A 14414-nucleotide genomic window follows, 5' to 3' on the forward strand; every position below is an offset into this window, starting at 1 on the left:
AGTTAAGGTATATTTTTATGTTGTAAATTACTAGTTTTGTGTATTGTAAAAAAATTGTTTTAGTTGTCGAGTTCACTGCTGTTGTGTTCTTTTAACGCTTAAATGGTTCCAACGGAAGACCAGCGTCGGCCGCAAGGTTGACATCATGCTGAGTTGGGACCATTTCGTGACAAAATTTATTTCCTTTTTTCTTTTTCTTTTATTTGTAAAAATGTCACGAATAAATGTTTTTCTTTCCTTCTTTCTTTCTTTCAATTATTTAAACGTAGTATCTGATGTCCAAGTTGGTCCTACAGCAGCCAATAAGGAAATCATCCAACCGAATAATAGTGACCGCCAAGAACATGATACATGATAAAAAATTGATTTAATAGGTCACTTTTTACACAACATAATTGGACAATATCATAAATTGTGTCCGGGCGCGTAATCGCGAGTCTGAGACGAGGCATGGCCTAAAGCTTTAATTTTGTAGCAGTATTGCCAAATACTAACGTATTTCTTTTGGTCATAATTTTGAAATTGACAGCTCGTAAATTCCTTTTGACATTTGGATATGTTATGACAATTTGACACTGCTTACGACAGTTGTCAGGGGTACCACTGAAGCAGTTCAACTGCCAATCATAATACTGGTTTAAATTTTGGATAGGTAGAGGTACTATCAAGATCTTTGAATTTGATTTCGCTATGCGTTTCAATGAGCATTAGGATTGGTTGTGCTGACAGCTCGCTCGCCAGTTTCTCGCCAATAAAAAAAAAAAAAAAAACAATCGAAATTCAGAAACAAGCTTACAATATTTTCTTTATTCACAAAATTAGACATTTACACAGTTAGTAACTCTGAAATTCACAGGTACCGAGTGAAATTGTCTTGACATAGCTGTATAGTATTAAGCCTTTGCCTTTTTTCCTAGCGGAGAACGAAAAAAAAAACATTAAATCCTATCTTGCTCATTGAAACACATAGTATCCCCAATGCAATGGTGCTCATATCAAGGCTACGCTTCGAGGCGGAACTGAGACATGAAGAATCAATTCAATTACACTGTTTGATTCAGTAAGTCTTAACTTGGTCTACTATACAAATTCAAGGCTACTCTGATGATTAGCAGCAACAACATACTTAGAGGTCACGTTAACCAAGGCCGTGGTTTCTCTGAGTTTAGCAATCTCATTTATATGGCTGGTTAATGGCATAGATACCAATGCTGAAATTTGGCACCCGACTGGTCTTTATTAGGGACTTTAACCTTAGTGCGGTTAAAAAACTTACTGTAGTTTATAATATCATTTCATTTTACACAAGATAGCACCCGCACCAACAATTTTTTTGGTTCACTCAAATTTGTAACCTGCTTTTCACTTTCCTTTAATCCAATGGCAGACAAGACAATCTTCATATAATCCTATCTTTTAAGCAAATGAGCGACGCTGGCCACTACATCTTTACGTATCATGTAGTTTCTGTTTTTTACTTTTCTTGTGCCTATTTGTTTTCTTTTATATAGTTTACCACTGTTAAGTTAATCTCTCCATCTGTGCTCTATTTCATTTCCATAGACCATCACATTTTGTTTCATTGTCTGTTTTATAGTGCTTTGTGGGCAATTTGCTACGCTCTTGCCAAATGTGTGGCTAATGTCCGTCTCGGTCAGGGAGAACCATCGGTAGCCGTGCCGTTGATGTTTTAAATAAAATACATAGGTACAGTTTAAGAGATGCTCTTACTTCATTTGCAAATATAATTGAACTGGTGACCACATCTCTTGGTTCCATCATCATAATCAAAAATATTATAATTATAAAGAGTATTAATTATATCAAGAGTATAATTGAACTGGTATCTAATGTAATTATTAATGCACTACCTGTAATGTTATTTGGGGATGTTACTTTTGATGCTGATAATGACGTCGTTATATGCTTTAGAGATCAGTACAGGTGATACAATTGTCAAGAAAGAAGTTTTACACACTACCATAATTTTGAAAAGAATTATTTCATAGAAAAATCATTTCAACATCCAATTCATACAGTGTGAAAACACGAAATAATAATAAACTTAAAATATGTTTTGTTAGAAAATTCAAATTGAATGAAAGTGTTTGCTGACCCTGGGATTTCAATTCAATGTAACTTACCTAAACCTGCACGACTCTACTTGCAAAATCTGACAATGCAAAATACATACAGTCAAACATAGAACCTCCCCATTTTTGAAATCATTAAAAACAAAGTTAGACAAAAGCTGCTAACAATGACAATAACAAAGATACTGATAATCCCCACCAGTTTAATGAAACAAATAATGTTAAATAGACGAATAAACAATAACCACGAAGTAATTGAGTGTCGGAAGGACGTTAGCGATCCCGCGCCTCCGCAGAAATCACGTATCTATTCGACAGCTTGATTACTCATTGATTGATAAACGAGGCTTCTAATTCCGGTCCTACTTTTGCTTTTGACCTTCGCTTTCAGCAACACAAAGATTCAGACGATTGGGTTTGTTACGATATGTTTCATTGGTTTTGCGATCATCTGCTTGTTTGGAATGGTCGATTGGGTTCGATACCTCAAAGTATTCTGACCCATAATTCCAAGACACAACTGTAATAAAAAAAAAAAATTCGTGTTTGCCCTGAAAACCAGGGTTAATTTTCAATTGTTATCCGTATCATTAAGTACTTCCTTCTTTAGCAATATTATAAATTCAAAAGTAACTGTCTCCTTATGCCTATGCCTCTTTACGCTTAAATCGCTGAACCGATTTACATGTTATTTAATTTGGAGACAGGTTTATCACTAGGGCATGTACAGTTTTTATAACCAGTAAGTTGACGATAAAATTGATCTTCCAATAAGTATGTAGATAATCAATAGAGTTGATGTATAATAATATGGAGATCTATTAAATGGTTGTGCAAGTAGGAGGGTTTTTAAGTTTTTTATTGTAAAATCAATACAATCAAATTCATTAAAAATTGACCACTTGTAAACGAGCAGCTTATTCTTTCCTTACGTTTTCTACCGCGAGTCCTATGTCCCTGAGGGACAACAGGACATCATCATCAAAAGTGGATAGTCTATACCCCTGTTGACATAAAAATTCAATAGCACTTAAACGGTAAATTTTAATCGCCTCAGAATCTATAGGCATGGTCGCCGGGATGGGGGTGCAAGGAGTGACTTGCACGTAAAAGAAAAGGCATAAAACAAAACTAAGGTACAGAATGAAACCTATAATTAAGATGCGAGATGCAACGCACCCATCTGAAAATAATCCTACCGGCGCCCATGTCTATGCAAGTTGTCTGTTGAACTGCATCAGCATTAGTTTTATTATTAGTAGTACTCAATGAGGGCTATCGCGTATGAATTCGCCGCTAGAGGCGCTAGTGTAGCGTGAGGTCTCCGAAATGTCAAATCTCATAGTTTTTAGGTGAGCTACGCGGATTTATTTATAACTAGCTTTTGCCCGTGACTTCGTCCGCGTGGAATAATAACTTTGGAAAGTATTTAATTTATTTAGGATAACTATTCTGCCAATAATAGCACATAGAAACTTCCACAGTTTACTGAAAATAACCTATTTTAATACATTGCTATAAATATAAACTATTTATTTTTGTTCTTCCGTCCATTCATATATCCATGTTCTTTGATAAAACAAAAATATTTTGCGGGTAGCCACATTTTAGCAATATGATGTGTATTAGATTAGATTAGATTAGATTTATTTATTACCTAATGAAAAAATACATTATAAATACATGTCAGGTAATTATAAGAAATTCACAAAAGGATCGTCACATTGTATACAAAATAATAATAATAGTAATAGGTATATGATAGCGGTAAATTAAAAACATTGTCAGCCAAAATAAAATAGAATTAAATTTAAAAAATAATAATAATAATCCTGGTAAAACATGGTCAAAAAGTTAAAATTAGGTACAATGTCAAGACGATAAAATTGAATATAAAATAAACATAAAATTAAAAATAAAAATTAGTCCGCAACAACAGGACAAATATATATTATACACTTACAACACAAAAGGACTCATTATTATTCTTCATACTGAACTCTTGACACCTTACGTCCTTTATTGTAAGCTAGGAGGGTAGGATTATAATTAACTAAGGCATTTTTACTAAGCATAGCGACACATATTTTCGATAAACATACTTATAGTAAATTTGTTTGGAATTCCTTAAAAACTATCATCCCCATATTTTCAAGTAGATAAATAGGTCGAAATTTGAAAAACGCCGGAAAAAATGTTTTTTAGGCTCCGTAGCTCAAGAGGAAAAAATGGAACCCTTATAGGATCACCTTGCTTACCGTCCGTCCGTCTGTCTGTCAAGATCCTCTATCTCGTAAACGCGCGGAATATCGGTATCGAATTGAGATTATTTGAGATTAAACCCTAAACTCAGGTCAATAGTCCGAAAGCTGTGAAAAAATGAAACTTCTAAGTCAAGGCAATCAAAAGCTACAGTCATTAAAATGTGTGTCCATATAAATCGCCTTAACAGAAGAAGTTATAGAGCACTTCCGGCTGTCCTAGAAACTTGGATTTTTTTTGCACAAAGGCAGCTTTTACATAGCACAATAAATAGAAAAATCTGAAAATCATAATTTTTCATGTCTGACTGTCTAAGTCAGTAAGCCATCTATAATGACCCCACATTGCGTGCATTTTGCTATGAGTTTAAGGGCACTGCATCATCTCCTCTGCTAACATGCCCTCGCCGGTAAAATTTTCAAAAACGCTTGAACAAATATCTATTTATTTCTTATAATGTCCAAATGCCAAGTTTCACAAAGAACCATCGATTTATCTTTAACAATGACGATCTTCCATATAAAGTCTGCAATACCCTGGTGTTGCAGATGTTTATGGCGGTAGTGATCTCTTACCATCAGGAGACCCACTTGCTCGTTTGCCATCCAGTCGAAAAAAAAGTTTCATCCCCTATTTCACCCCGCACAGGAAGAATTTTAAAAAACGCGCGTACAAATATCTATTTATCTCTTATAACGTGCCCAAATGTCAAGTTTCATAAAGAACCATCGATTTATATTCGACAATGGCGATCTTCCATATAAACTTTCATCCCCTCACAGGTCGAATTTTCAAAAAATCTCAAACAAATATCGATTTATTTCTTATGAGGGCCTAAATACCAAATTTCATCGTTTTACCTTCGACGGCGACGAACTTTCACCATATTAACTTTCATCCCCTATTTCAACCCCTTAAAGCCTTTTTTTCGCGATAAAAGATAGCTATGTTCTTTCCCAAGGTCTATTCTATCTCTGTACAAATTTTATCAAAAATCGGTTCAGCGGTTTAGGCGTGAAAGCGTAACAGACAGACAGACAGACAGACAGACAGAGTTACTTTCGCATTTATAATATTAGTATGGATTAGAATAATTTTGTGAATATTTTGCAATATCTGAAATTAATTATGGCAAATACACGTTCCGGGGCAATGAATGTCTGTGTTTGAGACAGTTTTGTCTTTCGGAAACCTTGTCTCCTTTTTTTCCGAACAAAACGGGACTATTCAACACTGTGGCGTGCTCGATATTTTTATGGTACGGTTTTAAGGTGTATTAAATATGATTTTAATCTAAACTTTGTTTTCACACCCGTAATAACAGACCTTGAAAGCCATACTTAAAAACCTCACGCAACAGTGCGCCATCTAGTGAGACAAAAAACGATAGCCCTCATTACTTATTGATAACAAAAGTGATGTGACGACTATCTTAATGTGAATGAAGATTTGAATCGATATCAAGAAGGTCATCATCATTGTGTTTGAAAGAAATGGTAGTAGCGTGTCACGTTTCAATCATCAAAATCATTGATAGGGCTGATGTGGTTTGCTTTATATCATTTTCGGATGTAAGTTTCTCTAACACTCAATACCTTAATATCATCTGATTCTTATTTTTTATTATCTGTTTGTATTTATTTCATTTTGTTACGTTTCTCTTTCATGCAACTTTTTAACAACCTTTGACCGTGCTTGAATTTTCTCAGTTTGACAGTTTGGTTGTGTTTGTGTATGTTTGTTTGTCAGTCTGTATTTTCGGCTAATTACAATGTAGGGCTCTGCAAGGCTGGCCTCATCTACACTTAACATCAGGTGAGATAGGGGTCAATCACGATCAGTTATATGTATGTAAAAAAAAAGTTTACGTGTGATTAGTCAGTTTGTTTCATTTAAAAATTTAACCAACAAGTTGTTAGTATACAAATGCATCATAGAACCCATCTGGACATATGGCATTCAACTCTGGGGATCTGCCAGTAACTCCAACCTGGAGATCCTACAAAGGTTTCAGAACAATGTCCTAAGAGTGTTCTCACATGCACACTGGTTTGTGAGAAACAAGAGATACATGAATATTTAAATATGCCAACGGTTAAAGAGGAGATCAACAAGTATTGCACTTAATACAAGCATCGGCTCCAGAAGCACACAAACCAACTAGCCAGGGACAGGATTGACAAAAGTAGTGACACATCAAGGCTGAATAGATGGCAGATACTGCAGTTAGATCAGAGACACTAGAAGGGTCTTTTTGTAAGTCAAGTGGGAGTGTGTTTGTTGGAATACCCCACGTAAGTTGATAAAATTCAGACTATCTGATTATGAGATTATGACTCAAGTGGTTGATTGCAGATTTAAGAAACAAACAAAAAAAAATTTAATCCCGATATTCTAATTGTATTGGAATTTATTGTAACTTTAAATTCCAAAACCTCAAGCGCTACGTCTCTAGAGACATGAAGTTTTGAACTGCACATGTATTTCTCATCCCATCCTATCCCACTGATGTTATAAATGCGTAAGTTTGTTTGTTACCACACCACGTCTAAACCTCTGAAGCATTTAGATAAAATTCGGTATACATATAGTTCGAGTCCCGGGGAAGTACATAGGATAGTTTTTATCCTCGAAAATTGCATAGTTCCTGCGGGATAGCGGTAAACAAACTCTACACAGAAGGTCGGGGCCAAAAGGCTAGTATAACATAAATGAAGACGTCGAATATTCTGTCCATGAGAATTTAGAGAAATCACAGAATTTTAGTTGAACTGCCTGGTTTACGCCGTGATTAGAAGCCAGAAGCTACTTGGATCTGTGGCCCTATTATTGGCACTAAAATCGGCAATTGCAACCATAAAATTCACCTTAGGAGCCCTTCAGCAATTCCCAATGATCCAACCTATAAGGAAACACGTAAGTTTCCCAGAGTAATATTACTAGGTTGAGAGCATGTACCACTTTCCACAGGAGATGGTAAGGAGCTTTTTCCTCTACCAATAATAAATAAGTAAATACCGGGTGTGGCCTGTAATACGAGCAAAAAATTAAAATATAGATCGTCCTCGTTTAACTGAATAACATTAGTTCAGCGACTTTTAAAAACACACCCGATATAACTTTCTGTTAAAAAAATAATTTTTAATACAAGCTTTTTTGCTAACTTCTTTACTCATCCAATCTATACTATATGTGTACTGAACCGATTTCAATGAAATTCAGTATATAGATAGTTTGAATCCCGGGGAAGGATATAGGATAGTTTTTATCCCAGAAAATTTCTTAGTTCCAGCGGGATAGCGATAAACGAATTCTACGCCGACAGAGTCGCGGGCATCAGCTAGTATAAAAGATAAGTCAATGTCAACTCCTCGTAGAGTGTAGTATGATGACAGGTTAAGTCGTCCATTTAGTCGCACTTTAGTGCAAGTCATTAGATGTGTCGCTACTTCACGCAGCTGGTTACAGTTAGGTTAAGTCTGCATACCAGAACAGCTCCTTGGAATTAGAGCAAATTAGCGGGTAAACTGTTCTAACTTTCCATTAAACGCAATTTTCCTTAACCCTATATATATTAAAATATTTGTAAGGAAAACGTCCCAATGCTTATCATTGCCCCAGAAGATGCCATTGTTAATCTTATGTCATTAGCAAAAGAGGTGGCAGCAGGGTGTCATCTATTAGGCAACAGGATGTGTGAGATCATTTTATCCATAACAATGAAAAAAAAATCTAACCCAAGCCCTTTGGAAATATTTTTACAACCTTAGGTATGAATGCCTGTGTACCGAGTTGGAAGTTGGACCGATATACTTAATGGTTTCTTCTCTCTTTTTGAGGGGAACCCTAGAGACAGTTAAAACTTGAGCCTTATTTTAGACCTAACTTAATTTTTTCGAGATTATAGCAATAAGAAGAATTTTCTTCATAAATTAATAACTATAATTTGATGACGTGTTCAAATGACTCATATCAGTAAAATTTTATTAGAAACGACGTTATTTGATCATTAATATTACACAATCAATAATTAATAACAAACAAAATGTTGGAAAACCCCGGTTTTAGTCACTTCAAAGTTCAATATCTCAAAAACGGCTGAACCGATTTTGATCAAACATGTCTAAGAACATGCATCGCTAGAAAACCGCCATGTGAGGCCATCAATGATACGAGGCCAGGATGGTGATTACTGGTCGAAGCTTGTATAGTATTTTCTCAAAAATGATGATGATGGTGAGGATGATGATGATGATGATAACGATAATAGTGATGATGATGATGATATAGTGCTGATGCTGGTGATGATGATGATGATGATGACGGTGTATGTGATGATGATGCTGGTTGATGTGTTATGATGATGATAATGATGCCGGACCCATTTCAAAACTACACCTTAGCTTTTGACGGTTCCACATTTTTAAAGGAACCCGTTACTAATCAATATAGCAGCTAGTCTCCAGGATGCGTTACTTTTCTAACGGCGTTTTTGATGACGTAATGGCAACATTTCATACCATTTTTGAGAAAAGTTATTATACCGTTATTGTCAAGTGGAACCATAGGTGGAACCGAAACACTTCTACTGTAAACAATGACAATGGCTCCCAACTCAAAATCTCAGGTAAGAAATTAATTCATTTTAGAGTCATGTCACATGTCCACTATATTACAAACAATGATGCTAGTCCGATCCATGGCTATAATTTAATTTTCCGCAAGCAAATGCCGCGAATAAAAGCTAATCTTATGAAGTCCCTATAGAGACTTTTTCTTAGTTTTTATTCCCCAATTAAACTAAGGGTATGTACAGAAGAAGCTAAAAAGATTTAAGTAAATATAATAAGCCTGTATATTCGATGTTCAAGACCTGTAAGTTACTCTATGACAACGTAACCAATAAATGCCGTGGTTATATGAGTTTACTGCTTAGCCTAAAGGTTTAGTCGAATGTATAGAGTCTAGACCAGATAATATCATAAGTTATAGACAGGTGGGATGTATTGTGTATACTCTCCGGCTTTACTTCACAGTATTGCATAATTCAAAAATATTAAAGTCGAGTCCAAGATTAGATGTTTGAAAGGAAAAAGTGTTTATTATTCCATGATTATAGTTAATATCAACATTATTAAGAAGAATTCGATCGATTAAACTTAACAGAAAATACATAAATATAGTTTTAAATGTCAAGGTAGGTCAGAAAAATGCTTGTATTTCATTTTAAGATAGGTCAAAAAGATGCGAGTGTGTTTCATTTTAAGATAGGTCAGAAAATGCATGTGTTTCATTTTAAGATAGGTCAGAAAGATGCGAGTGTGTTTCATTTGAAGATAGGTCAAAAAGATGCGAGTGTGTTTCATTTTAAGATAGGTAGGTCAGGAAGATGCAAGTTTGTTTGACTTTAAGATAGGTCAGAAAGATGGGAGTGTGTTTTATTTAAATATAGGTCAGAAAGATGCGAGTGTGTTTCATTTTAAAATAGGTCAGAAATATACGAGCGTGGTTTATTTTCAGTGAGTACTTTTAGGGAAGAAAAAAAACAAAAGGAAAAAGCCGTGGTGGCCTAAGAAGAAGTTTGTTTTAAATTTGTGAACCATGTGTAATGTTTGGGGGGCCATCCATATATAAATTACCACACACTGTTTTATTGCCCTCCTTGGCACACGTATTACTATGAAAATCACAATTATTTTGGTCGTTCAAATCCGAGACTCACTACCCCTTCCTCTAAATGAGATGTAATTTGAATGCCCCCTATGTACTATAGTATAGTACATAGTAGTTGAAAGTGTGGTCCACCACGCTTGTAGTTTGCGAGGGTCTTGACCCCGTTGAGGATGGTTGACACTAGTTACCGGCCGTACAATACCGACATGGAAATACCGACCTGATATTTCGTGTACCTACTCGCCCATAGAAACTCTTGTCAATGAACTAAAAGAATTTCCTTGCTCACCCGCGACCTTACGATAGCTAAGCTTATGCAAAATATGCGTGTTCAAGCAGTTCCTCCACCTCCAGTCTGGTAGCATGGTGTATGGTTGTGTCACTCTGAAGATGAGCTCTGGTTGAGTTCGAAACGCGTCAGTGTAGTGTGGTGGTGGTGATAGATGGGTTTGTGTGATTTGTGTGTGTTCTTACAGTGTGGAGGTGGAGGAACTGCTTGAACACGCATATTTTGCATAAGCTTAGCTGTCGTAAGGTCGCGGGTGAGCAAGGAAATTCTTTTAGTTCATTGATATGGACCTCCGCAAAGTAACGCATGATTCAATAAATTATTTAAACTCTTGTCAGTTTGGTAAATAGTGTCACAACTGAGGATGTCTCTGTAAGCTAAGCTCGTTGTATGTTGTGTCACAGAAAGGTTCGGATGATTTAGGGGGAGGAAAGGTTGACCCTCTTAGCTCCCCTCGATCAGCCACTTTGGCAGTTATTTTTTACAAGGGAAACTAGTCCGAAGCTGTTTGTTTGGCAAACAATTTACTTTACATAGAGCCATCACGAGTAGACTTAGAGTTTTGGGCAACTGGAGGTCTGTGGGGGAGGCCTATGTTCAACAGTGGACGTCCTACGGCTGAGATGATGATGATGATGATGATGAGAGCCATCACAACCGTTAGTTTTCCGAATGAAGAACTTTAAGGGATCTACCAGTGTCCGAAGTACACATCCAAATGACATTAGCCTATTTGGCAATGCAAAAAACTCGACTAATGCTACCAAGGAAGCAGAAAATTAAGTCATCATTTCGGTACTGCGGCCAGGTAAAAACGTCCAACTCATATCTGAGGCGTCTGACCGAAATGAACTTCCTTTTGAACGTGTGGTTCTACCAATAAGAAGCAGAAGTAGGCTAGATAATATTTTTAATACCAGTTCTCTAAAGATTTTGAACTGTTAAACAACAACTTTACAGTTGAGGGATATTGGTGGTGGTATTTTTGAAGTTTCAGGGAAATTAACAGTGGTTTTTCTTTCGGCCACCAAATACAAGTTAAGTAGACAATTAAGACCAATAGATGAATCAAAAGTAGTCCGTTAACATCTTTTTGAAAGATATTAATCTGAATATTTCTTTGTGACCCTATGCTGGAGGGTAATCTCAACTATCTCCTTAAGCTATTGAACTGCATGATTCTTCAAATTCTTGCATCTATAGACAAAAAGCTACACTCTACAAGATTGACATTAGCTATTATTTATCTTATGGCTTTGGCTTATTTCTCCCCTGAAAATTCCTCAAAATTAAGAATTTCTAAAATTAAATACAGACTTTCGATGAGGGAGAACATAACTAATGAACTGAATGTTTTCTGGTTGATGATGATGAATTAAAAATAATGTTATAGGTACATTAAGTATTTATAGGTAACTATTAAATAACGCAAATAACCCAGTGAGTAGAAAAACTGACCACGAAGCTTATGAGGTCCCGGGTGCGATCAGAGTGTTGGGTGTTTTATGTTTAATATGCGTATTTATGTAGGTATATTATATGTGTATCCATTGCCTGGTACTAAAAACACAAGCTTTGTTTACTTTAGGACTGGTTTAATTATTAGTGTCTTGTCTAGTGACCCGTGATATTTTTTTTTTAAATATCCAATATTAGTTAAGTTAGGTAAACTAATCTTTTTGTATAGATTAGGTGCCCTGGAACTTAACGAGTCTGTTATAGAAGTTTGTGTAATCCGCCCGATTACCTGTCAGTGTTGGTTAAGAACTGGTTTGTGGTGTGACCAAGGCAATGCATTGTTGCTTATGGGCTATGGCCTATTAGAATGTTGACTGCTGACTCTGCAATTAACTCTAGGATTATCCAGTCAACTGTTCGTTCTATCTTAACTTAATATGTTAACATGTAGGTACAGTTAAGTATAAAGACTTCGTTAGTGCCAAAGTTACAAAAAATTGTATACACGATCTTAATAATACGCCAATAAAGTCGTGTATAAGTACATATTTTTGTAACTTTGGCCGTACGATATTTTTGTGGTTGCTTGTAGTTACTTATATTAACTGTATTCAATTAATACTTTCGCTACGTCCCAACAGGGCATTATTTTATATAAACCTAATTATTCGAAGAAATGCTGCAATTTAATAAATATATTCAGTTTTTATTATTAATTAAATTACCTACAAGATTTCTTTCTGAACTAAATGATTTTTCTAAGATTTTCAATAGTAAAACATGTGAATGAATTGAGCTGCTTATGTGAGTGTGTGTGATACTAAAAAAAGTGCTAATGTAAATATAAAAAAAATTGGACGTTAAATGTCTTTATAAAATCGCTACTCTTTCTTGAGTAATTTTCGTACTAAATTACATAGATTAAAGAACTTCAAGTTTAAGTCAAGCTTTACTTAAGTTTCGTACCTACCTAGCCGCGCTAGTTCAATAACTTAGGTAGGTCCGCGCAGACCTTTTCTTCGCCACATTCCTCCGCCAAGGCCGGAGAGATTGACTTATTAAATTGATAAAAACAAATTACTGTTACAAAACACGCAATAACCGTAATACCGTATTATAATTAAATTGCTTTTCGCAATTTCGCTTAAGAATAGACTAGCCCTTTTAAGGAGGGAGAACTCAAGATCACCCTTTAAACTTTAACTTAACATACCTTAGTAATCGTACTGTCTGCTTAAATATCCAAGAATAAGAGGAAACACAGTTGTGTCAGTTAACTTTTCACGGTTGCACTACAGCACTGTTTCATTCGTCACGCACAGAGGCACGTCTGGCGCACGCGACGGCCCGAGCTCGACTGACTAAGGCACGCGGCGCTTGCGCAGCGCGCGGGCGCGGAACTCGCCCGACGAGTCGCGGGCGCATAGGGCTGACAGTCTGAAACTGCAAGAGGTGTTTACTACTGCTAAACGTCTTAAAATGGTATAGAAACTTAATATGTACCTACGTAAAAAAAAATCCAAAACAAAATATAATATATGTATTTTAATCTTCAAGTCTATTTTGGATGACTGAAAAAAGTTTTTACGTAATTAATTATTTATATTACTAATACTGAGGCCGTATTGCCTAACGCGCAATCAAATGACAGATTTCGCATACAAAAACTGTCATTTAATTCTGATCGCGAGCTTCATAAACGTTAGACAATACGGCCTCTGTCCGCTTGTACGCGTAAAGTTTGGAAGCTATTTTCGCCCTAAAATATAATACCATGTTATACCATGTTACTCTGCTCTACAACCTCACGTGTGAGAGAGCTTCGTCTGCGAGACTTATGAGTGTATTGTGGGTGCAGTTGATGTACGCCCTGCAATTGTCAACCCAAAATGTACGACCTAATAATTTATGTACAATACGAGAATGGGTGCGGTTAATGTACAACCACGTATTTGGCAACCCAGAAAGTACGATCTGATAATTGATGTGATATGCCATAAGATCACAATCCGTACCCCTCAATTTTATGTGGTTTTTACATTTTTTAACATGTGTAGATTGGATGACAACTTAATTAGGTATTAAACAAGAAGTAAGTATGTTAGTCAGCGAAAAAAATGGAATATTTATTAAAAAATAAGCTGAGGTTATGGGCACTTTTGAGCCGGGTACGACGCGGAGTGGTAGTTTTTAGTTTATTGTTTTTATTTTATTTTTGCTTTAGTTTGCATATAGTTATAACTTATATCATAAATAACTTTTTGATATTACCAAAAAAAAACCTGTGAACTCAGTTGGCAACCCTAGCATGCACCCAACGGATGGTCCGGTTTGTTTCGTTACCTTTAAGGGCAACACACACAGAGAGCGGGCGCGGGTCGGGTCGTGTCCGCCGCGGGAGCCGCGCGGTTCGTTGTATTCACACAGAGCGCGGGTCGGACCCGCGACGGGCCCGCAGCGGCTATCAATGTTGCCAGTTTAGTGACTTTATCCCTAGAAGTGACGGCTTTTGCTTAAATATTAGCGACCAAAAAAAGTTTTGACTAAAAAAATGGTTTATCTGGCGACTTTTGGAGTACAAATGAAAACAGTTCTAGAACCAATAATAAGAATAAGAATAATTTTATTTTCTCAAACAT

At 36.0% G+C, this 14414-nt stretch overlaps 1 protein-coding gene across 1 annotated transcript in view; it reads right to left on the reverse strand.

Annotated features, from left to right (window-relative positions):
* Positions 1 to 13137, reverse strand: part of B4 (imaginal disc development protein B4) — a 174519-nt gene extending 161382 nt beyond the window's left edge. The window contains exon 1 of the mRNA XM_074106649.1: positions 12989 to 13137. The gene's annotated coding sequence lies outside the window, so the exon portion shown is untranslated. The remainder of the gene's footprint in view (positions 1 to 12988) is intronic.
* Between the last annotated feature and the right edge of the window lie 1277 nt (positions 13138 to 14414).

This window comes from Choristoneura fumiferana, chromosome 24, assembly GCF_025370935.1.
Source record: "Choristoneura fumiferana chromosome 24, NRCan_CFum_1, whole genome shotgun sequence".
Lineage (NCBI taxonomy): Eukaryota > Metazoa > Arthropoda > Insecta > Lepidoptera > Tortricidae > Choristoneura > Choristoneura fumiferana.